This window comes from Triticum urartu, chromosome 1, assembly GCF_003073215.2.
Source record: "Triticum urartu cultivar G1812 chromosome 1, Tu2.1, whole genome shotgun sequence".
In the NCBI taxonomy this organism is placed as follows: Eukaryota; Viridiplantae; Streptophyta; class Magnoliopsida; order Poales; family Poaceae; genus Triticum; species Triticum urartu.
Genome location: NC_053022.1, coordinates 15,500,724 through 15,527,495, shown reverse-complemented (window position 1 = coordinate 15,527,495; position 26,772 = coordinate 15,500,724). Strand labels below are relative to the sequence as shown.

Here is a 26,772-nt window from a genome sequence, read left to right as displayed (position 1 = left end):
GTGCATTCTAGGCTTTGATAAGGTGAATATGAACTGTTTTTCTTTTCCGCAGCCCGCATACAAATATTTTCTCATAAGGTAAATCTCCTTTCTTTGGTGAAGTTGGGAGGTTATTTGTTAATCTCATTAGGTAGAAATTGTTTATGCAGATCATCTTTTTCACTATAATTACAGGCTATCATTTTTAATCCGTATCATTATTTATTTATTTCAGGCACATATGGTGCACTCTGGTCATGATGCCAACGTTTTTGGCTCTTAATAAAGAGGTTTTTTAGGCACTTCTGATTTTCTGTTTGGTTCTTATCTCTTCAGTTTAAATTTTCTGCGATTCTAAAGATACATTTATTATCTATTCAGTTGAATGAGGAAGCTGCTTCCTTGGACTGGACCAAGTCAAGAGGTCATGTGCTGAGGGGCCGAAGAATCTTTTTTCCGGGAGCCAGACGAGCGCTGATGTTGCCGGTCACCTGCAAGTTGGCTAGCAATTGTCCATGTGTTGTTAGAGCAACTCCAATGAGGCGACCCATTTCGTCCGCCCGCGTCCGTTTGGTCGGCACGGACAAAAGTGGCGGCCCAACGCACCGATCCAAACTCAAATCGTGTCAGTTTGGCGTCCGTGCCGACCCATTTCCGGCCCAAAATTGCGCCTGGAATATGTCGGCGCGAACGCGAAGCGGACGCGCCGCGCGTCTCCTCGCCGTCCGCCGCGTCCCCACATGGCGGCCACCCAACCGCCACCGGTCGTCTTATTTATGATGACCGCCGACAGCGGGCCCACGCGTCAGCCACCCAACCGCCACCGGTCGTCTTATTTATGATGACCGCCGACACGGCAGCCATTGTCGTACCCCGATGTCACGCTGTCGCACCGTTGGCATCTGGATCCGCAGCGGATCCCGATGCTGGCTGTTCCGCGTACCAAGCGGGCGCACGGCGATGAGGTGCGCAGGCGCCACGTGCAGCTCACGCCGGAGCAGCGTCGGTTGCCAGAGTACGCCACCAACTCCCCTAACTGGGAGGCGTGGTTCGCCCGCGAACACGAGGAGCAACGGCGCTCAGGTGTCGACGCCGTCCCTCGCCGTTCCCATCGCCGCCACCGTAGGTAGAGCCGGAGGACATGGAGGCGGAGGCGGAGTATCAAGCCGTCCACGAGGAGGCCCTACAGCACGCACTGGAGGCTAGCCGCCTCGAGGAGGACGCGCACTGGGATGGGCTAGAGCAAGCCCTTGCCCTGTCGGCGGCGGGGGACTCCGTCCACACCCCGCTCTTCATGCCGCCACCGCCACTGTCGCCGCCCATCCAGCCAAGCCGGAGCCGGAGCCGACGCGTAAGCGCTCCCCGCCTCAACCCACTTGGCCGGAGGAGGCCTACTCATGGACGGGCCAGTACCGCGAGTGGGTGAGCGTGCCTTCCGTCCACTTCGCCGCGACGCCGCAGGAGGAGGTGGCCCACCTCGAGCGATGGAAGGAGCACTGGCTCCGCCAGGAGCAGGCCGACGGCGAGGAGCAGATGCGCTACGAGGCCATGCTCCAACGCGATGCGGAGGCGCTCCGGCTCGAGGAGGAGGAGGAGGAGTGTGCACGGCTGGCCGCAATGCCGCTGCCCCAGTAGACGCCGGAGGAGGCTGCCCTGGCAGCGTACCAGGCGTCGTTCGGGTGGGCTGGCCCTGTTCCGGTCTTCATCGACCTCACCGACGACGGCGGCATCGATGGAAAGGGCAAGAGCAAGGCCGACGACATCTAGGGTAGCGTGCGGGATGGCAGCAGGCGGGCGCAGACTTTTATTTAATGTTCTATTTAATGTTTATTAGATGTAGGTGGCCTTTGGCCGGTGTTTGATCAGCCACTTTTATGTTTAATTACGTTTATTATGTTTACTAGTAAACATGCTGATTTTTTATTACTAATAATTAGTAATGACGTAATTACGATAGTGGAAAAGGTTAGCCAAAATCTGAAAAATAGAAAGGACGCGAGGGAAAACAGCGTCCACAGCTGGACGCTATTGTGAAGAACGTCCGGTTTGGACGCCAATACAAACAACGTCCAACAAATGGTTTGGTCTGCACCCTAAATAGATTAAACCGAGTCGTTTTCCTCTAATAGACGGATGTTATGTCTCCATTAAACCCTAGTACGCATGGATTCGTCGCTCCTCAACGTCGCCATGTGCTAACCAGCCTCCAACACTCACATCTCTAATCATCACGGCATCTCTATCTCTCTTGTTCCCCGCTCACGGTTAAGATCCTCCAATCTATCTCGTGGTTGGCGCATATGATTTGGGGTAAGGTCGTTTTGCATTCCGTTGGTTTCAGTCTTTGTTTAATTGACGCATGTGATTTGTTGAAATTTGGACACAAAACCATATGATGACTAGTATTCTGGGAAAATTCCATTGAGCTTAGCGCCAAGGAGGAGTGACATAGCTTGAAAGGATTACAACCCATGTCTGGCATGTTACAAAGCAGAACCATGAACTGTTTTTCTTGAGAAAAAAGAAAGAAACATCTAGTCAGTTACACTTCTAGGTCGGTGCAGATTGGCCATAGCATATCACCATATGATCCATTCTAATTTAGTACTTGTGAAGAACTCCTTGACCGAAAACTGGGAGCTTGACTTGCATCTTGTGTTGTCCGTCCTCCATCTCCTATGGCTTCTTCAACCTTGAGATATGTTGTAAAACCTCTCCCAGAGTAAATCCACTCATTAAATACATCAGAGTTGCTTTCCTTTGGGGGACTCGGTGAGTGAGCAATATCTGACACCTCATCATCAGATGGGATATCTTCGATATTCAGTGGCAATCTAGCCTCAGCGAGCATGCTTCGTAGCCTAGGCTCCAAGTTCAGATCCATCAGGTTTCCTACACAAGACCTCAATATAGATTTTCCTATCTTCTTGCATCCAGTAGTAGTAGCTCATTTGATCCCCCATGCAACATTCTTTATCTCACGTAGGCTCTACAAGAGACAATACAAATGTCAAATCATGTGATTGTTAATGTGTTGCAAAGAAATAATTAAAATCTTGCACACACTTACAATGCGAGCCAATGGCGGACCGCTAGGCATGTAGCCGGTCCATTCGATGCTATCTCGAGGATATGTGATAGGTTCATTTAGGCCTCCTAAGCATTGAGAGTCAAAATAATATTGTGTACATACCATTTTGCTGGAACCAATGTATGTACTCAGGTAAACTAGCTACATCAAAGTGAATGTCCTATGGCCACACTCTTGCTTCAACATGATTGTATTCTTGAACATAATTCACATGGACTAACTCCCAATTATTCGATTTTCCTGCAGAATGCTTAATTTTTCGAAGTCTCCGAACCTCTGCCTCGCCACGTCGAAGAGAAGGTGGAATGGGTTGTCTTAATCCAAATTGCCGCATCACCCTATGTGGATAGTGGAACTCCACAATCCAAAAATGCATGAGCGGTACTCTAGCAAACCACCAATCAGAATCTTGATGAACTTCGAAAGGCATTTGCTCTAGAAGATCATCATATGGTTGCCAATCAATTACACCTTCTCGAATCAAATCAATCTGATTTTGATAATATTCAGTACCTACATATTTGATTGCAAGTTACTAAAATTGTTTGTCATACCACAAATGATGTGTAACAAATTTTGTGAGAAGAATACAAACCAACATTGTGAGGGACATCAAACGCATGTGCAGCACACCACTTTGCTCCAAAAACAGGGTTATAATCCAAGTGTACTTCCTGTTCATCTTCCTCTTCATTAGGTTCATCTCCTTATTTGGGCTTCTCAAAAATAACTTTAGGGCGACCAAGTGGCAAACGGGACCAAGACCATAACTGTAGCAGCAATAAAGGCCCTGAAATTTCTAGTCTCTCCTTCTCAGCACCCATGCTCAATTGTCTATACAGCACAGCAAGAGCAGCTGCTCCCCAATTATACTCTGTTTGTTGTCCTAAATCCTGCATAAATTGGAGATACATGGCTGGCACTCCATCTCCAGATGTATCAGTAAAGACTATGGAGCCAAGGATATATAGAACAAGTGCTCGAGCATGCCAATGAATCTCCTATCCATTGGATTATCCGGCAACACATGGAAATGTTCCCGCAGTTTAACCAAATTTAGAAAGTATTGTGAATTCCTAACAACAATATTATCATCACCTTTTTGCCTTTTCTTTTGTTTCATGTGTTGTTCATCCACAGGAATCCCAAGCAACCTCTCAACTAATTCTGACCATTGTGCATCAGCTTTGCCAACAAGTGGTTTACCATGGATAGGCAACCCGCACAAACAACTAACATCTTGCAACGTAATAGTCATTTCTCCTACAGGTAGGTGAAAACTATTTGTCTCGGGCCGCCAACGCTCCACCAATGCCGATATCAAGTATTTGTCAACATTGATTTTCCTCATCTTAGCAATCTAATAAAAACCAAGGCTCTCTAAAGCTGATGTACATAGAGGATCAAATGGGATGCCAACAACGGTGACACCTACATTCAAGCAAATGTTAGGCTGCATCAATACACACAAAAATTAGTCTTTATTAACCACTAAGTCAAATGACATGCGAAATCAACTCACATTTTCCCCAAGTTTTGGGGATATTTTGTGCTGGCTGTGAGCACCCATAGCAATCTGAAACATCATTCTATCCATTTCAAAACCCTGTTACAAGCATAAAGAGCGAGTAAATGTTGAGGTAAAATATCAAGCAAATCATTGAATTTATTCTTCACATCTACACTGATAAATAAAAGGTCAAACAATCTAATGTTTTCAGCTAATGGCCTAGGCAGTAAAGTGAAATTAGTAAAACAACAAGATGCAATCAATGGTTTGGGCGATGTACAGAGAAGCAGTGAGAGAAGAAGAGAGGGACGACCACCTTCGACCGACTTGCTGATGTAAGCCGCGGCGGCGCCTCAAACCCACCACTTTGGCCGTGGAGGAGGTTGGGGGTAGCCGTGAGGGTGTGGTCATCGGGGATGAGCTGGCGGTTGGGGAGGTCGTGAGGATGTCGGCAGCGACGCCGAGGCTGAGGCGGTCCGTGGGAAGGTGGGCGGCGGGGATCAGTCGGAGGCCAGGGCCGGCCGTGGTAGGCAGGGAGATGGAGGTGGGAGATGGGGACGAGATGGGTGTGGAGGCCAGGGCCGGCCGTGGCAGGCAGGTAGATGGATGTGGGAGATGGAGACCAGATGGGTGCGGCGGCCGCCAGTCAAACCAGATAATGGATGCTAGCAAAAACAGCGACCACACTAGGACGTTGTTAGCATCTGCGTCCTTACTATTTTTAAAATTTGCATGTATGCTTTATTACTTTCGTAATTATGGAAATATTAATTACTATTTATAAAACAATCGGGTAAACATGCCCGTGCGTTGCAACGGCATAACAAAAAGCACCCGATCCCAACACACAGGTCCACGCTCTTTATTTCAATGTGTCACCCCATCTATGTCACCACTTATCCTCCCCCGGTCGAGATCTCCTCTATGTTCACCACCTTATTTAAGTGTGATCATTCAATACGACATGGAAATACCCCTTTAGCAAAGAAAAATAGACAGGATGTCGCTTTATTTTATCGCATTGAAAAAGACTATCCATATCCTATGTACCTAACATTTCTAGGGGATTATGTGTCAGAAAGCATGGATATTTATTTCATTCCATATCAGTATACTAGTAAATTTGTCACATATACACTGTTTGTCGAACCAATTCCAATAATATCTATAGACATGCATATCTTTGGAAAGAAAAGGACCACACACACATACAAAGGAAGTGTCTCAAGGGCCAAACTGTTCTGGAAACTATCATAGCAGAAATCATATTTTTCTAAATCTGGACTAAAAGGGGATGCACACACACTTATCTTGGCTTGATCAGCTGAACAATCAGATCTTACTACTCGACATTGGTATTGTTTGATGCTTCCCATCGAACATCAGGCAATTTGTGATTCACCATTGCCCTAGGGACTCGACATCCCAGCTATCTTGCTCTGGCAGCTTACTGGTAGCAGACGAAAATACTTGAATGCCTGTTTTGGAAGTTGTTCCAAATTTGTACAGCTCCCTAGGTGGACTCATAGAAGGTTGAACAATGTTTTATTAATCAGTTATAGCATCCGTAAACTCAAAAGAAAATGCATAAACAAAATCTACCTCATTAGGTGCATCCTTTTATGATTCGGGCAGTTAGGTGAACACAGACACTAGTAGAAAACGGAGCTTTAGCGCCGGTTCGTAAGGGCCTTTAGTGCCGATTTCATAACCAGCACTAAAGGATGGTCACTAAAGCCCCCCCCCCCCCCCCTATTAGTACCGGTTCGGCACGAACCGGCGCTAAAGTGCCACCACGTGGCGTGAGCTCGCGCCCTGGTATGGGGGACCTTTAGTACCAGTTGTTACCAACCGGTACTAAAGGTTTTTCGTTTTTGATTTTTTTTCGAAAATTTTGGAAATTTTTTTTGATTTTTTTTCGATTTTTAATTTTTCTGAATTATTGGATGATTTAGTCTCTAATCACCTCACATAACTGCTCAAGTGTGGATCACTCATTCCAAATCGCCTGACTTCCCGGCTGGTCACCCATCCTCTCACTCCCCCAGCCTGAGCACGCTTAACTTCGGAGTTCTATTCCCCCTACTTTCCAAGTCTGCACTTATTGTTTTCCTGACAAATGTAAGCTGTCAATCCTATTAACCCTCAGTAGTTTAGCTTGAGCATGAAGTCACACGTTTCACCGTTTGAGTTTGAAACTATTATTCTAAAAAACAGTAATTATGTATTAACACTAATATTTCTTGAATAAGTAGTTTGACCATAGTTTGACCACAGTTTGACCAGATTTGCCCAAAATTCAAAAAAACTGAGATACTTATTTAGTAACACTAATAGTATTGCGTAATTATTTAGTAACACTCTATATTTCTTGAATCAGTTGTTTTACCGGTTTGACAAGATTTAACCAAAATTCAAAAAAACATAAATTAGAGCATATCTTTTTTTCCTTTTACAATTTGTCATTTCAAAAATTGTCCTAAACCCTAAACCCGGGACTTAAAACGTCGGAAACTCTATGCTAAACAGTAAAAACTAAGGGTTTAAACCATAAAACCTAACCCTAAACTCTAAAATCTAAACCCTAGCACTAAACGCTAAAAACGTCTAAAAAACGTCTAAAACGCCCAAAAACTCTATTTTCCCTTTGGAATTTTATGATTTTAAAAAATTGTCGAAACGGAAAACACGGTTCAAGAAACAGTATGGGTTGCTAATAGGGTTCAGCCCATCACCAACCCCAGCATCAACCAAACACGGTTCAAGATATCAAGTGATGCAATCTTGTCATCGTAAACCATGCCGCCAACAATGAATCCATTGTTTGGTCCTCTCACATTGTAAATAATAGGACAACACATCAACACAAACAACACTAGTGTCGCTGTTCTCTTGAACAGTGGAAACCTTGCCTTCAAAGAGAGCCCGTCATCTGACCTACCGGTCTGGCAGAGCTTCGACTACCCAACAGATGTTATACTTCCTGGTGCAAAGTTTGGTCGGGACAAGGTCACTGGTTTCAGTCACCAGGCCATCTCAAAGAAGAGCCTGATTGACCCGGGTCTTGGCTCATACTATTATGAACTAGAACAAACCAAGGGGCTCGTCCTCAAGCGCCACAACCCCTCGGTAGAATATTGGCTTTATGCATCCTCCACAAAATCATCGTTGAATCTTGTACCAATGCTCAAGGCAGTGCTAGATATGGATCCTCGCACCAAAGGTTTGATAAATGCAACATATGTTGATAACAACCAAGAGGAGTACTACATGTACATATCGCTTGATGAGTCGTCTTCCTTTTTTATCTTACTGGATATCTCTGGTCAGATAAAGCTTAATCTTTGGTCACAAGCTAAACAATCTTGGCAAACCATATATGCCATACCCGATGATCCCTGCATTCCTCCTGCTACTTGTGGACCTTACACGGTCTGCAATGGCAATGCACATCCATCATGTGACTGTATGAAGAGCTTCTCTCAGAAGTCACCGCAGGATTGGGAATTTGAGGACAGAACAGAAGGATGCATCAGAAATAGACCATTGCATTGCACTAGTGACAGAAACATCACAAGTTCAACGGACATGTTCCATCCCATTTCTCAAGTTACATTGCCCTACAACCCGCAGAGCATAGTCGTTGCTTCTACTCAGAGCAAATGTGAAGCAAGCTTGTCTCAGTTCCTGCTCCTGCACTGCTTATTCCTATAACAATAGCAGATGCTATGTCTGGAATGGGGAATTGCTTAGTGTAAATCTTAACAACGGCATTACTATCACTTCTAAAGATGTTCTTTATCTCCGTCTTTCTGCCAAAGGTTTCTTGCCAAGTTTGAGCAAAAACAAAAGAAAACCAAACGTTGGAGTTGTTATTGCCACAAGCATTACTGGGTTTGGGTTACTCATTCTCCTGTTCTTGTTACTGAATTGGAGGAACAAATTCATGTGGTGTGGTTTGCTGCCATTATACTATGTCAATCAAGGTAGTGTTGGCGGGATTATAGCCTTCAAATATACTGATTTAGTTCGTGCTACTAAAAACTTCTATGAAAAGTTAGGTGTTGGATGTTTTGGTTCTGTATACAAGGGAGTGTTAAGTGACTCGAAGACTATTGTAGCAGTGAAAAGGCTTGATGGTGCCCATCAAGGAGAGAAGCAATTCAGGGCTGAGGTGAGCTCAGTTGGACTTATCCAACGCATAAAACTAGTCAAATTGATAGGTTTTTGCTGCGAAGGTGATCACAGATTACTTGTGTATGAGCACATGTTAAATGGGTCTCTTGATGGTCATCTATTTAAGAAGAGCAATGCAAATATTGTGGTCCTGAATTGGAACATCAGATGTCAGATAGCCCTAGGAGTTGCTAGAGGATTGTGCTACCTGCATCAGGGTTGTCGTGAGTGCATCATACACTGCGATATTAAGCCAGAGAACATACTTCTGGATGAATCATTTTGTCAGGACCCCGATTCCAAGTCACGTCGATCTAGCCGGTAACACCTCATATCACTTTGCGGCCTCACGCACGGTATCCCACGGGTGTCGCCTTACCATGGCCCGGGACCGTTTGCGCCTTTTGGCTCACGTATATGATAGTGTCGCTAGCATCCATATGACAGAGAACCCGGGCCGACATGGCTAGTCGTGAACCCAAAGCGGCGCTAACCTATGGGGACAGGCATACATGATTCACATCGAGCGTGTCGGTCAACAGCGTGTGAATCCGGGCTGTAGCACTGGGCTAGCAGGACTCCGGGAACCCGGGCTGTAGCAGGCTAGGCAGGACTCCGGATGTCACTGCGTGACATTTCCCCGAAGGGACAGACACAGGAACGAAGTGTAACACATGCCGGCCAGTCAAGTGTCCTGAGCAGTAGTGCTGGGCTAACAGGACTCTGGTGAACCGGGCTGTAGCGGACTACTATGGCTCATGGAAGCACTAGACTACATTTCCCCATAAGAGAGGCTGCCAAGGATAAACAAATAGATTGTCGGATCCCACACATACCAAGCATTTCAATCATACACACAATATGCTCGATATGTGTAAATACAACATGGCATCACAACATAACTCTACGACTCAAGTATTTATTCACTAGGCTCCGAGGAGCGTGATATTACAAACATGGGTCTCATGACCCAACAATCACAGCATACAAGTCAAAACACAAGCGGAAGCTTAACATGTCTGGGTACAGACATCTACAAATGAAAAAGGCTAAGAAGCCTGACTATCTACTAGATCCTGCCGAGGGCACAAGATCGTAGCTGACGTATCAAGCTAAACGTCGAAGTCCACGTGGATCTACTAGCGAGACTGAAATCTCTCTGCAAAACATAAATTAAGCAAACGTGAGTACAAAGGTACTCAGCAAGACTTACATCAGAACTAAACTACATATGCATCGGTATCAACAAGGGGGGGTGGTGGAGTTTAACTACAGCAAGCCAGCTTTGACTCAGTGGCTAACCTGAACTACGATTGCAAGCAACTCTTTTGAGGTGGCGAGCACGAGTCCACATATTCACCATTCAATACACCACTATGGATCCACTCCCGTCCCCCTACGAGAAGGCCATCCATAGCACTCACACTTATCTTGCGAGTTTTAGAGTATCCACTTTCACTTGTCTATGAACTGTTATAGGCAACCCAGAAGTCCATTACCGCGGACACGGCTATTCGAATAGATGATGTTAACCCTGCAGGGGTGTACTTCTTCACACACGCTCTCACCACTTACTGCCGATTACACGACATGTACTCGGCAACCTTCAAGCGGAAGCCCAACGAGGGTGTCGGCCACGGCCTACCTAAACACTCAAGTCTCTAGTCCAGGTTTATCGCCTATCCAGGTTCCATCCGCAGGGAGTCCGGCCGAGGTTTCCACATACGGCCCCGAACGATGTGAACAGGGTTCCCGAGACACCAAACGGGCGCCCGGTACACCGTGCCACGGTGTATCTACCGCATCATAGCCCACCCCTAGGGTCAGCGCTACGCACGACCGCCAACACATATCCTATAAACACCAGAAACTAGTTGCAACTCCTGGACAGAGGACAAGGGTGATCAAGAAGCCGAGAGGGTCCATTGGTTTCGGGCCCAATGCGTGGTAGTAACTGTTTCATGGATCACAAACACAGAACTCAGTTCCTAAGGACGGCTTTAATGAGACAACCCACCATGTACTCCTACATGGCCTCTCACCGCTACCTTTACCAAATCGTGTTCACACACTTAGCTCACACACAGTAGGACATGTTCACACATCTCCGATTCATCCCCGATGAATCAGAACTGACTCAACTCTAAGCAGTAGCAGGCATGACAAACAAGCATGAATGAGTAGGCACATCAGGGCTCAAACAACTCCTACTCATGCTAGTGGGTTTCATCTATTTACTGTGGCAATGACAGGTCATGCAGAGGATAAGGGGTTCAACTACCGCAACAAGTAACAGATGATCGTTGTTGTCCTAATGCAGTAAAAGAGAGCAGGAGCGAGAGAGTGGGCTTGTATCAGAATGAACAAGGGGGTTGTGCTTGCCTGACACTTCTGAAGATAGTATAGTTCTTCATCGGTGTCATCGATCTCATCGTTGAAACCACGTCTATCGAGAGGGGACAAATACCGGCAGCAGAGAAATGAATCACAATCAATGCAATGCACAATATGATGCATGATCGTGTCATGGCAATATGCTGTTGTTTGAGCTAATGCAACTAGCGACCATATTAAATGAAGTTGGTTTGAACCCTAGGTTCAAATTCAAATTCAAACTATGAATTCAAATAGTGCATTATCATGTTTTGGACTAAACAGTGAGGTTAAGTTGTTCAAACATGCATGAAAATGCCATAAACAGAATCCTTGAATTTTTCTGATAATTTTTCATATATAATTTATTTCATTTGGAGTTACGGTTGATTTTCTATGATTTTTAGAAGTTTTGGGCATTTTCTGGAATTTTCTGAATTATTTAGAATTAACTAATTCCAGAAAATGAATTATTGCGTCAGCATTACGTCACCGTGACATCAGCAGGTCAAAGGCGTCAGCCCAGGTCAAACCTGACGGCTGGGACCCACACGTCACTGTCTCTGGCTGGTTTGGGTGGATGACAAGTGGGACCGGCCAACGTTGACTTGACCAAAGTCAAAGCTGACACGTGGGGTCCATAGGGTTAGCACTAATCTAAACAGGAAACTAAACCCGGGGTTAATTAGGTGAGGGGTCCATTCATCAGTGAGCTAGGGGGTAGTTTAGTGGCGTCATTAGCCACTAATGATGGTGCCACGTCGGCACGGTCGGAGTTAAGTCGCCGGCGACCAAAACCGTGGCGGCAACTCGCCGGAGTTGCTCGGGTTTCGTGTACAGGCCGCGGCTTGAGCCGCGATTGGGCTCTACGGGTAGCTGGCGTTGCAGCGCGTCGCCTGGTGGTAGTAGCCGGGCCTGGGGTGGCCGGAGTCGACGGCCACGAGTTCAAAGGCGGCGGCCGGAGTTCGGGGTTGGTGCGGGCTCGGCGTTAGGGTGCTCGGGAGGAGGAGCTGGTGGGAGCTGCGTGCTCCTGGGAAGGCACCGAACGCGTTGACGCAATCAGGCACGAGCTATGGTGGCTAAAACGACGGCGGCACCATGGACGGCGGCGATGAGCTCTCGGCTCCGGCGGAATCGAGCTAGCGAAGAGAAACGGAGAGGGGGCGAGCATAGGGAAGGTGCAGGAGCTCACAAGGGGTCGGGAGAGAAACTCAGCGGGCTCGGGGAAGCTTGTGCGACGGCGAATTGACGGCGGCGATCTCGGTTGGCCGTGGTTGGATATGACGTTGAGGGCGTCGCTTCTGGGCTCTCCTGGTGGCGTGAGTCGGTGAGGAGGTTGGCGACGAGGTGTAGGAGCTCGGGAACAGCTCGGGGCATCGTCGGGACGGCGGTGGTCGCGGCAAATAGCGTCGGCGACGACGAGCTCCGCTCGGGTGTGCTCGGGAGAGGGAGCAGAGAGCGAGGGAGAGAGCGAGAGCGTCAAGGGGGGTCCAGGGGGGTAGCATGGCATCGCAGAGGGAGTCCAGGGCGACGAGGGGGCAGCCAGGCAGGCAGCTGCCGGCGTGGCACACCGCGGCGCCGTGGCTGTCTTCTCCTCTGCCTTCTAGTAGGAGGAAGAAGACGCCCCTGCCCTCGGTGGGCTGGCCAGCTGGCTGGGCCGCCAGCTGGGCCGACTAGGTGGGCTGCACAGTGAGGCCAGGTGAGGTTCTCTCTCTCCATTTCTATTTTATTTCTCTTTTCTATTTTGTTATTTTGTTCTGGGCTTTATTAAAAATATTTAGGCACACTCAAAAATCTCCAAACTGCTCATGGCCACTGTTTGGAATATATCCAACATGGAACATTTCAGTTTAGGATTATTTGAACATTTTAATTATTTTATAGTATTTAAATGCCGAAATTCAGATACTATATGATTTAGTTCAAAAATCCAGAATGGCCTAGGAATATGTGCATGACTTTTGGCAGAGGTTTTCACCTTTAACAAAAATCATGAACTTTTCTAAAGGGCAATTGGGATCATTGAAAATAATTTTTTTATTGAACCTAGTTGAATTCATTTGGTGCTAGGGTTTAGGCAATCCCCATTTCAGGTTTAACTGAAATTTAAAGATGATGCAACACCAAATGCTAGCACTAGGCATTAATAGAACTAGGGATGTGACAACTCACCCCCACTAGACAAGAATCTCGGCCCGAGATTCAAGACGTGAGGTAAGAAGGAAGGGGGGGGGGTCACAAAACTATCGCAGTCTTCTCGATCCAACTGCCCTTCCCGAGGATGTTGATTCATTTCGTCATCTTGATCTTGACGTCTTTGCTTTCGGGATCTTCATCCAGCATGATGACGGCAGAAAGAAATTCTACAGAAATCGATCTCCTTGAAGATCGAGCACTCAAGATCAACTCATGGAGTGAGATATAAAACATCTCTTGAGCTGAGACACGAAAAACACATCAGGGGTGATGGATAGAAGCGGATGATAAGGTTCAAATTTGGTAGGCAACAATTCCACGCTTAAGTAGGATGATGCATGGTTTCAAAGTAGCAAGGAGATAATTGCCATGATACCATAACGAAACATCTTAAGGAAAGTGACTCGCAGAAATATTCCCTTAAGTGGCAAAAAGAATTACTTTTGATTCAGAGATCATTGAAACTCTTCATACCAGCTTAAGGCAATTTACAATTGATCGTTTGAGGTAGCTTGAAGAGATGGCATACTTGGACTAGGATGGATGATGTGGACTACCTTGTTGAAGACAACGCAATGGATGATTTTTGCTTATCATCGGAGATGGATGGAACTCGTGGTATGTCCACTTTGAAGATGATCCTGAAAAACAACTACTGAGGTGCAAGCTGGGAACAAAATGCAAATGTTGGGAATGATTCTGGTAACTGGGGAGAAGGTTCACCGGCAAAGGTGATTCCACCAATTGGATGGCTATCGAACAACTGAGAGAACGGAGGCACATTCCAGTTAACGACAACATCAGAACCTAGTTCCTGAGCGTGCTCTCAAGAACTTGAGCATTTCCATACTCATCAAGGTCTTACCAACATCCGTGCCGAGGATCCTGGGAAGACATCTTACTACCATGATGAATGGTGATGGATAATGCAGATGCAAAGGAAGATAACACTTTCCCAGATTTCACCTTAGCGAGGCCAAGGAAACAAAATCTGGATGATCGACCGAGAGACATATAGCACTCCGCTTCTAATGTTCTCCTTGATGTGCTAGTGTATCCCAATCATAGATATGGTTTGATATATAGAACATCAAGTAAAAGATCGGACTTCGGAAGCACAAGAATCCGTAAAAATTAACTACGGAGGTAAATCCTACGAAATCCTCACGGGAAGGTGGCCAACTTTCTTCAACCGAGATACTTCAATAATAGGTCTTCCGGCTGGGTGTGTTGGCCATGACATCCACTTTACCAATTATCGAGAGACCAGTATTATAGTTCTTGGAAAATGCTCCAACCATCATATCTGCCTGAGATTCAGATCTGGTTGGTGTCAGGATATTCCAGACTCATCGAGTCTAGAAAGGAAAATGAAGGTTTGCAACACAATTTGACGAGATGACGTTGCGAGATTCTCGGGGAATGAACTACGATAGCAAGCTCCAAAACATGAGCTGGCTATGCTACACACATGTGAACATGCGGTCCTAGACAAGATGACCACCTAGTAGTCTTATAATAAAACACTACCGAGTTCAGGTTGGGAACCATCATCAGGATAATGATGTCCTAACATAAGTCATGACTAGTTGTTATGAAGGAACTCCTTCTCCTTGAACAAATCAATCAGTGGCTTGGTGTGCTAGGAACACATATGGAGTGGAGGTAATTAATCTACCAAACCATAGAATACTTCGCACATATGCATGACTGATTTGGGATGATTCCAAGGAAAACAAAACAAACCTTTCTCAAATTCATGGCGGCAACTTACATCGAGTGCACATGAATTAGAGGAAGTCACTTCTTTCATCCAAACATATGCCTCATGAACGGGGCATGAAGAAAATGCTCACACAGGTTCCCAGCACTAGCTCAATGTTCAACATGAATCATGGAGGAGACAAGATGCTGTTGATGGGCTCAACAACAACTCATTGGAATTTCCATATCACTAGACTTCCACCATCATGTGAACACGAGGATAGTATTGGTCAGACCAAAAGAGGTAATGGTGTATGCTCGAGGGATCAACCACGGGTAAGACAACATTACGAACATCGTTGGTTCTGATTTGACTTGACGATAGCCCATACTCAAGTCAAAGTTTTGACAAGGCGATAGATCCAACAACTGATCACGAGGACCAATTGATGGAGATATCATCTTTCTTCAACACACACACACACACAGAAGATATCCCTTAACATGAACTAAGTCAGACAAGCTTTTATCTTCCAATTCTCGAAGTTGTTGTCTAGCTCAACCAACTAGCTCAGGGATATCCAACACAGATTCTTGGAGAAGGGGTGGTTTATAAGAAACCAACTTGATCACGAACTCAACATAGCGGTTAGGTGACAGCCAAGTAATACTTCCGAGAAGATCTTCGGAAAATCATGAACCACCGATATGTTACTAAGCTCGAGAACAATCTTGCTTTTCAGGGCAAGATGATATGATCAAAAGAGTGAGGAATTGAATAATCCTAACTCATTGATCGAAGAGTGCACCGGAAATAAGGACTTGGTAGCACAATCTATCTTAGAATGATGAGTCAAAACCCAACACGGTAAGAATGAGAATATTGTCCATTTACTACCAAGTAATGGGGTTGCTAGCAGTATTGATTTCACATATCACGATTCACTTGTCAGAATTCCGATTACAATAACACGGGAACCGAGGAAGTAACAATGATGGCAAGAAGTATTACTGCGTCAAGAATTCATAAGAGGTGGTGCAATTCTCATGACACTCTTGACATAAATATGGTAACACTCCAAGGTAGAGCAGAGCAGAAGCTGGATTGGCATTTTGATCTGCGGAATACAATTGCTTTGACCCAATCCTAGATATGGATGAGGTACTGGAGTCTGTTTCTCCTAGTCATTCTAGAATAGAACGGCTCGACGGACCACAAGAATAATAGGCACCGATGAACGAATGCTCACATACTCTTGTCTATCAGTTGATAGATGAGGGTCGGAATATAATGGAAGGGGGGCAACTCAAAGGAACATATAACTTTCTGAGTTGTGGATGCATGGATTAGTATGTCGAACGAGTTCAACATATTTCTTCCGGATAACCCATGCAGAAAGGTAGGGTTGGCAGAGTCACAACATAGAATGGAGAACTCATCAGGAGCACTCTGTCGTGACCTTTTGGTTAAAAAAAAACTCCTGCCAAGAAGAGTTCATGATAATTGGAAGAAGGATGTACCACGAACCTCGAGGACTATCGCAAAGGTTACTAATATCCTAAAGGAACTAGCAACACTATCAACAAGAGGTAAAGTAGAGTGAATCTCGGGTTCAAGAACCCATGAGTAGAATACCTACTACTAAATGGCATCACGGGATGCTTTCGGAATAATGGCCAGAATCACACACTGGGGATAAAAACATGGCTAGATCACTAGGTGACTCTCTAAGACACCTAGGGTCATAATAATAGCTCCAACATATATGTTGGGGTAATAGAGTACCTCAACTCACCGATTAGTGTGATTAATCTAGCCCAATTGGACATCAGGAACAGGAGGAAGGGGTTTGCAAATGCATCAGACTACTTGGAAACCTGGGATGGCTCGGACAGCATAACGACTGTAAATGCTCAAAAAGATTTGAGACATCCTGCAAAATGGTGGCATAACCACTCAACATCATAACATCAAGGTTCCGAGACCAATTATGAACACACGGAAGTACTGGAAACAGAACCGCGGCGTGAATCCATCAATCCTATAAGTCAACGGGTTAGCAACACGTCATCCTGATAGATAGAGGAGAAAGCCTAGTTTCTTAACCCCGTAGAAAAGAAGAGGGTGACTTAGATCAGAGGGCATGAGATATAAGGAGTAAAAAGAGCCTTACGTTCCCTTCCACAATCAATCCCCTTACATAACTAAAGCATTTCTAGACTCGACTTCGACCAGTTTGGCTTGGTAATCCTACAGGCAGTCAGGCTCTGATACCAACGCTGTCAGGACCCCGATTCCAAGTCACATCGATCTAGCCGGTAACACCTCATATCACTTTGTGGCCTCACGCACGGTATCCCACGGGTGTCGCCTTACCATGGCCCGGGACCGTTTGCGCCTTTTGGCTCACGTATATGACAGTGTCGCTAGCATCCATATGACAGAGAACCCGGGCCGACATGGCTAGTCATGAACCCAAAGCGGCGCTAACCTATGGGGACAGGCATACATGATTCACATCGAGCGTGTCAGTCAGCAGCGTGTGAATCCGGGCTGTAGCACTGGGCTAGCAGGACTCCGGGAACCCGGGCTGTAGTAGGCTAGGCAGGACTCCGGATGTCACCGCGTGACATTTCCCCGAAGGGACAGACACATGAACGAAGTGAAACACATGCCGGCCAGTCAAGTGTCCTGAGCAGTAGTGCTGGGCTAACAGGACTCCGGTGAACCGGGCTGTAGCGGACTACTATGGCTCATGGAAGCACTAGAGTACATTTCCCCATAAGAGAGGCTGCCAAGGATAAACAACTAGATTGTCGGATCCCACACATACCAAGCATTTCAATCATACACACAATATGCTCGATATGTGTAAATACAACATGGCATCACAACATAACTCTACGACTCAAGTATTTATTCACTAGGCTCCGAGGAACGTGATATTACAAACATGGGTCTCATGACCCAACAATCACAGCATACAAGTCAAAACACAAGCGGAAGCTTAACATGTCTGGGTACAGACATCTACAAATGAAAAAGGCTAAGAAGCCTGACTATCTACTAGATCCTGCCGAGGGCATAAGATCGTAGCTGAGGTATCAAGCTAAATGTCGAAGTCCACGCGGATCTACTAGCGAGACTGAAATCTCTCTGCAAAACATAAATTAAGCAAACGTGAGTACAAAGGTACTCAGCAAGACTTACATCAGAACTAAACTACATATGCATCGGTATCAACAAGGGGGGGTGGTGGAGTTTAACTGCAGCAAGCCAGCTTTGACTCAGTGGCTAACCTGAAATACGATTGCAAGCAACTCTTTTGAGGTGGCGCACACGAGTCCACATATTCACCATTCAATACACCACTATGGATCCGCTCCCGTCCCCCTACGGGAAGGCCATCCATAGCACTCACACTTATCTTGCGAGTTTTAGAGTATCCACTTTCACTTGTCTATGTACTGTTATAGGCAACCCAGAAGTCCATTACCGCGGACACGGCTATTCGAATAGATGATGTTAACCCTGCAGGGGTGTAGTTCTTCACACACGCTCTCACCACTTACCGTCGTTTACACGACATGTACTCGGCAACCTTCAAGCGGAAGCCCAACGAGGGTGTCGGCCACGGCCTACCTAAACACTCAAGTCTCTAGTCCAGGTTTATCGCCTATCCAGGTTCCATCCGCAGGGAGTCCGGCCAAGGTTTCCACATACGGCCCCGAACGATGTGAACAGGGTTCCCGAGACACCAAACGGGCGCCCGGTACACCGTGCCACGGTGTATCTACCGCATCATAGCCCACCCCTAGGGTCAGCGCTACGGACGGCCGCCAACACATATCCTATAAACACCAGAAACTAGTTGCAACTCCTGGACAGAGGACAAGGGTGATCAAGAAGCCGAGAGGGTCCATTGGTTTCGGGCCCAATGCTTGGTAGTAACTGTTTCATGGATCACAAACACAGAACTCAGTTCCTAAGGGGTGGGCTATGATAGTAACTGTTTCATGAAGCCGAGAGGGTCCATTGGTTTCGGGCCCAATGCTTGGTAGTAACTGTTTCATGGATCACAAACACAGTCACCTACATGATATAGAGGTTTGTTTTATCCTACTTGTTGAGCTTTTCAGGAGCTAGAGACAGGCAGACTAATGGGGTCTGGGACCGTGCATGATGGACTCTACTATCTTGATGAAGGGAGTGATGAAGTTGCTTCCTGGTCAAGAGCTACTACTACACCATCGCGAGCTTGGGCATGTCTCTTTTGCTGCATTGTTTTGTATATACCCCTCTCTTTTCAAGTTGTGTCCTAGGGAGCTACTTGTATGTGATGCTTGTGAATTGGCTAAACATACAAGAGGTTCATATCCTAGTATAGGATTAAGAAGTTCCAAACCATTTGAAATGATTCACTCGGATGTTAGGGGACCCTGTGAGGTTCGTTCGATTTCAGGGCATCGATGGTTTGTAACTTTTATCGATTGCTTTAGTCATTACACCTCGCTCTACTCTTGAAGCATAAGAGTGATGTGTGCTCAGTTTTTAAAGATCTATGTGCTCTCATTAAAAATCAACATGAGGCAACTATTAAAACCTTACGTTCAAACAATGGTATGGAATGCATGCACTAGGAGTTTGGACAGTTCCTTCTCTCAAACGGCATTGAACATCAAACTACCCATGTTAACACTCCAGAACAAAATGGTGTTGCAGAGCATTAAAATAGACATTTTCTTGAGGTTGCACGCTCACTTATGTTTACAATGAACGTGCCTAAATTTCTTTGGGGGGAAGCAATAAAAACTGCAACATATTTGATAAACCGTATGCCTCTTCGAGTTCTTGGCCATAAGACTCCTGTTGAGTGTCTCTTGAAATATAATGATTTTGTAGTTCCTCCAAAGGTCTTTGGGTGTGTTTTCTTTGTGCATGATTATAGAACTCTGTTGGAAAATTAGACCCCCATGCTCTCAAATGTGTTTTCACGGGTTATTCTCCCTCTCAAAAGGGTTATAGGTGTTGGTGCCTTTCGAAGCACCATTTTTCTGTGAGCATGGAGGTGACATTCCGTGAACATGAATCATATTATGGCTCAACCAGTGACACTGGCATTGCCCTGTCCCCACCTGAAGTGCAACAAGAAGGGGAGAGGGGTAATGAAGGCTCTCCATTAAGTCGTAATCTTGTTTCAACTTCGGATGGTTTACCCACTCTAGATAATGTTCAAAATCAGGGGGAGGACCCACATAGTGATGGGTGTAATCATGGTTCTGGTCATGGAGACATACAAGATGCAACAGGAAACTCTTCACTTCCTTCACAAGATGGTGAGCTTCACAGGCATGAGGACCCAGGTACTAACAATATAATAACCCCTCTAGTCCTGTCGCTCCTATTAGCACCACAAGACAGGGTGATAACCAATTATCTATTCTTGCTCCTGAAAATGATCTACCTATTGCTGTGAGGAAATCTACTAGAAATCTAAAAATTTCAGGACACCTCAAAGATTTTAAACATGATATAGCCAATTTCATTTCCTATGAATATTTTACTCCACCCTTCAAAATCTTTATTGCATCTTTAGATTCTATTTCCATACCATCAAACTAGAAAATAGCTATAGAGGACCCAAATTGGAAGGAAGCAATGCTTGATGAGGTGAAAGCCTTGGAGAAGAATGGGACTTGGGAGCTTGTGGATCTACCACCAAGTAAGTAGCCTGTAGGTTGTAAGTTGGTCTTCACTATTAAACACACCCTGAGGGCAAGGTGGAGAGGTACAAAGCCTTCCTTGTAACAAAAGGCTACACACAAACATATGGAATCGATTATGAAGAGACCACCTTTGCACCGGTGGCAAAGATGAATTCAGTAACGACACTTATATCATGTGCTGTAAACCTTGATTGGGATATTTACCAGTAGGATATGTAGGTGTTAGTCTGAAGTGCATTCTAGGCTTTGATAAGGTGAATATGAACTGTTTTTCTTTTCCACAGCCCGCATACAAATATTTTCTCATAAGGTAAATCTCCTTTCTTTGGTGAAGTTGGGAGGTTATTTGTTAATCTCATTAGGTAGAAATTGTTTATGCAGATCATCTTTTTCACTATAATTACAGGCTATCATTTTTAATCCGTATCATTATTTATTTATTTCAGGCACATATGGTGCACTCTGGTCATGATGCCAACGTTTTTGGCTCTTAATAAAGAGGTTTTTTAGGCACTTCTGATTTTCTGTTTGGTTCTTATCTCTTCAGTTTAAATTTTCTGCGATTCTAAAGATACATTTATTATCTATTCAGTTGAATGAGGAAGCTGCTTCCTTGGACTGGACCAAGTCAAGAGGTCATGTGCTGAGGGGCCGAAGAATCTTTTTTCCGGGAGCCAGACGAGCGCTGATGTTGCCGGTCACCTGCAAGTTGGCTAGCAATTGTCCATGTGTTGTTAGAGCAACTCCAATGAGGCGACCCATTTCGTCCCCCCGCGTCCGTTTGGTCGGCACGGACAAAAGTGGCGGCCCAACGCACCGATCCAAACTCAAATCGTGTTCAGTTTGGCGTCGTGCTGACCCATTTCCGGCCCAAAATTGCGCAGCGCGTCTTCCTCGTCGTCCGCCGCGTCCCCACATGGCGGCCACCCAACCGCCACCGGTCGTCTTATTTATGATGACCGCCGACAGCGGGCCCACGCGTCAGCCAGTGGAAGCGTCCTTTTTTTAACCACGCGTGCGGCGGGTCGGCCTCATCCACTTCTCCAGTCCACATCTGGCCCCCACCACTCCCTTTGTTTCCTCGCCGGCGACCGCAAACCCTAGCGCGTCCATGGGCCTCCTCGGCAGCAGCAATGACAAGGGCAAGGGCAAGGGCACCCCCGGCGCCTCGTCCTCCCGTGCTTCCCTTTCCCCCTCCTCCGCCGGCGGCGATGTGTTTCCGCCCTGGTCGTCGGCACCTGCACATCCCGGTGCACCAAGCGCGGTGGCACTAGGAGTACAGGCAGCCATTGTCGTACCCCGATGTCACGCTGCCGCACCGTTGGCATCTGGATCCGCAGCGGATCCCGGTGCCGGCTGTTCCGCGTACCAAGCGGGCGCACGACGAGAGGTGCGCAGGCGCCACGTGCAGCTCACGCCGGAGCAGCGTCGGTTGCCAGAGTACGCCACCAACTCCCCTAACTGGGAGGCGTGGTTCGCCCGCGAACACGAGGAGCAACGGCGCTCAGGTGTCGACGCCGTCCCTCGCCGTTCCCATCGCCGCCCCGCAGGTAGAGCCGGAGGACATGGAGGCGGAGGCGTACAAGCCGCCCGAGGAGGCCCTGCAGCACGCGCTGGAGGCTAGCCGCCTCGAGGAGGACGCGCACTGGGATGGGCTGGAGCAAGCCCTTGCCCTGTCGGCGGCGGGGGACTCCGTCCACACCCCGCTCTTCTGCCGCCCGCCACTGTCGCCGCCCATCCAGCCAAGCCGGAGCCGGAGCCGACGCGTAAGCGCTCCCGCCTCAACCCACTTGGCCGGAGGAGGCCTACTCATGGACGGGCCAGTACCGCGAGTGGGTGAGCTGCCTTCCGTCCACTTCGCCGCGACGCCGCAAGGAGGTGGCCCACCTCGAGCGATGGAAGGAGCACTGGCTCCGCCAGGAGCAGGCGACGGCGAGGAGCAGATGCGCTACGAGGCCATGCTCCAACGCGATGCGGAGGCGCTCCGGCTCGAGGAGGAGGAGGAGGAGCGTGCACGGCTGGCCGCAATGCCGCTGCCCCAGTAGACGCCGGAGGAGGCTGCCCTGGCAGCGTACCAGGCGTCATTCGGGTGGGCTGGCCCTGTTCCAGTCTTCATTGACCTCACCGACGACGGCGGCATCGATGGAAAGGGCAAGAGCAAGGCCGACGACATCTAGGGTAGCGTGCGGGATGGCAGCAGGCGGGCGCAGACTTTTATTTAATGTTTATTAGATGTAGGTGGCTTTGGCCGGTGTTTGATCAGCCACTTTTATGTTTAATTACGTTTATTATGTTTACTAGTAAACATGCTGATTTTTTATTACTAATAATTAGTAATGACGTAATTACGATAGTGGAAAAGGTTAGCCAAAATCTGAAAAATAGAAAGGACGCGAGGGAAAACAGCGTCCACAGCTGGACGCTATTGTGAAGAACGTCCGGTTTGGACGCCAATACAAACAACGTCCAACAAATGGTTTGGTCTGCACCCTAAATAGATTAAACCGAGTCGTTTTCCTCTAATAGACGGATGTTATGTCTCCATTAAACCCTAGTACGCATGGATTCGTCGCTCCTCAACGTCGCCATGTGCTAACCAGCCTCCAACACTCACATCTCTAATCATCACGGCATCTCTATCTCTCTTGTTCCCCGCTCACGGTTAAGATCCTCCAATCTATCTCGTGGTTGGCGCATATGATTTGGGGTAAGGGGTCGTCTTGCACTCTGTTGGTTTCAATCATTGTTTAATTGACGCATGTGATTTGTAGAAATTTGGACACAAAACCATATGATGACTAGTATTTCTGGGAAATTCCATTGAGCTTAGAGCCAAGGAGGAGTGACATAGCTTGAAAGGATTACAACCCATGTCTGGCATGTTACAAAGCAGAACCATGAACTATTTTTGTTGAGCAAAAATAAAGAAACATCTAGTCAGTTACACTTCTAGGTCTGTGCAGATGGCCATAGCATATCACCATATGATCCATTCTAATTTAGTACTTGTGAAGAACTCCTTGACCGAAAACTGGGAGCTTGACTTGCATCTTGTGTTGTCCGTCCTCCATCTCCTATGGCTTCTTCAACCTTGAGATATGTTGTAAAACCTCTCCCAGAGTAAATCCACTCATTAAATACATCAGAGTTGCTTTCCTTTGGGGGACTCGGTGAGTGAGCAATATCTGACACCTCATCATCAGATGGGATATCTTCGATATTCAGTGGCAATCTAGCCTCAGCGAGCATGCTTCGTAGCCTAGGCTCCAAGTTCAGATCCATCAGGTTTCCTACACAAGACCTCAATATAGATTTTCCTATCTTCTTGCATCCAGTAGTAGTAGCTCATTTGATCCCCCATGCAACATTCTTTATCTCACGTAGGCTCTACAAGAGACAATACAAATGTCAAATCATGTGATTGTTAATGTGTTGCAAAGAAATAATTAAAATCTTGCACACACTTACAATGCGAGCCAATGGCGGACCGCTAGGCATGTAGCCGGTCCATTCGATGCTATCTCGAGGATATGTGATAGGTTCATTTAGGCCTCCTAAGCATTGAGAGTCAAAATAATATTGTGTACATACCATTTTGCTGGAACCAATGTATGTACTCAGGTAAACTAGCTACATCAAAGTGAATGTCCTATGGCCACACTCTTGCTTCAACATGATTGTATTCTTGAACATAATTCACATGGACTAACTCCCAATTATTCGATTTTCCTGCAGAATGCTTAATTTTTCGAAGTCTCCGAACCTCTGCCTCGCCACGTCGAAGAGAAGGTGGAATGGGTTGTCTTAATCCAAATTGCCGCATCACCCTATGTGGATAGTGGAACTCCACAATCCAAAAATGCATGAGCGGTACTCTAGCAAACCACCAATCAGAATCTTGATGAACTTCGAAAGGCATTTGCTCTAGAAGATCATCATATGGTTGCCAATCAATTACACCTTCTCGAATCAAATCAATCTGATTTTGATAATATTCAGTACCTACATATTTGATTGCAAGTTACTAAAATTGTTTGTCATACCACAAATGATGTGTAACAAATTTTGTGAGAAGAATACAAACCAACATTGTGAGGGACATCAAACGCATGTGCAGCACACCACTTTGCTCCAAAAACAGGGTTATAATCCAAGTGTACTTCCTGTTCATCTTCCTCTTCATTAGGTTCATCTCCTTATTTGGGCTTCTCAAAAATAACTTTAGGGCGACCAAGTGGCAAACGGGACCAAGACCATAACTGTAGCAGCAATAAAGGCCCTGAAATTTCTAGTCTCTCCTTCTCAGCACCCATGCTCAATTGTCTATACAGCACAGCAAGAGCAGCTGCTCCCCAATTATACTCTGTTTGTTGTCCTAAATCCTGCATAAATTGGAGATACATGGCTGGCACTCCATCTCCAGATGTATCAGTAAAGACTATGGAGCCAAGGATATATAGAACAAGTGCTCGAGCATGCCAATGAATCTCCTATCCATTGGATTATCCGGCAACACATGGAAATGTTCCCGCAGTTTAACCAAATTTAGAAAGTATTGTGAATTCCTAACAACAATATTATCATCACCTTTTTGCCTTTTCTTTTGTTTCATGTGTTGTTCATCCACAGGAATCCCAAGCAACCTCTCAACTAATTCTGACCATTGTGCATCAGCTTTGCCAACAAGTGGTTTACCATGGATAGGCAACCCGCACAAACAACTAACATCTTGCAACGTAATAGTCATTTCTCCTACAGGTAGGTGAAAACTATTTGTCTCGGGCCGCCAACGCTCCACCAATGCCGATATCAAGTATTTGTCAACATTGATTTTCCTCATCTTAGCAATCTAATAAAAACCAAGGCTCTCTAAAGCTGATGTACATAGAGGATCAAATGGGATGCAACACCGGTGACACCGTACATTCAAGCAAATGTTAGGCTGCATCAATACACACAAAAATTAGTCTTTATTTAACCCACTAAAGTCTAACAAATTGACATGCAAAATCACTCACATTTTCCCAAGTTTTGGATATTTTGTGCTGGCTGTGAGGCACCCATAGCAAAATCACTGAAACATCCATTTCTATCCATTTCAAAACCCTGTTACAGCATAAAGAGCGAGTAAATGTTGAGGTAAAATATCAAAGCAATCATTTTGAATTTATTCTCACAATCTACACTGATAAATAAAGGTTCAAACAATCTATGTTTTCAGCTATGCCTAAGCAGTTAAGTGAATTAGTAAAGCTACAACAAGATGCAATCAATGGTTTGGGGCGATGTACAGAGAAAGCAGTGGAGAGAAGAGAGAGGGACGACACCTTCGACCCTTTGCTGATGTAGCCGCGGCGGCGCCCCTCAACCCACCACTTTGGCCGTGAGGAGGTTGGGGAGCCGTTGAGGGTGTGGTCATCGGGGATGAGCTGGCGGTTGGGGAGGTCGTGAGGATGTCGGCAGCGACGCCGAGGCTGAGGCGGTCCGTGGGAAGGTGGGCGGCGGGGATCAGTCGGAGGCCAGGGCCGGCCGTGGTAGGCAGGGAGATGGAGGTGGGAGATGGGGACGAGATGGGTGTGGAGGCCAGGGCCGGCCGTGGCAGGCAGGTAGATGGATGTGGGAGATGGAGACCAGATGGGTGCGGCGGCCGCCAGTCAAACCAGATAATGGATGCTAGCAAAAACAGCGACCACACTAGGACGTTGTTAGCATCTGCGTCCAGGTCGGGACGCTCTTGTCCATAGCGTCCTTACTATTTTTAAAATTTGCATGTATCCTTTATTACTTTCGTAATTATGGAAATATTAATTACTATTTATAAAACAATCAGGTAAACATGCCCGTGCGTTGCAACGGCATAACAAAAAGCACCCAATCCCAACGCACATGTCCACGCTCTTTATTTCAATGTGTCACCCCATCTATGTCACCACTTATCCTCCCCCGGTCGAGATCTCCTCTATGTTCACCACCTTATTTAAGTGTGATCATTCAATACGACATGGAAATACCCCTT

General features: G+C 46.4%; 1 pseudogene; it reads left to right on the top strand.

The window, feature by feature from the left end:
* The first annotated feature begins 7,098 nt into the window (after positions 1-7,098).
* LOC125532559 lies at positions 7,099-21,308 on the top strand (annotated as a pseudogene).
* The last annotated feature ends 5,464 nt before the right edge of the window (positions 21,309-26,772 follow it).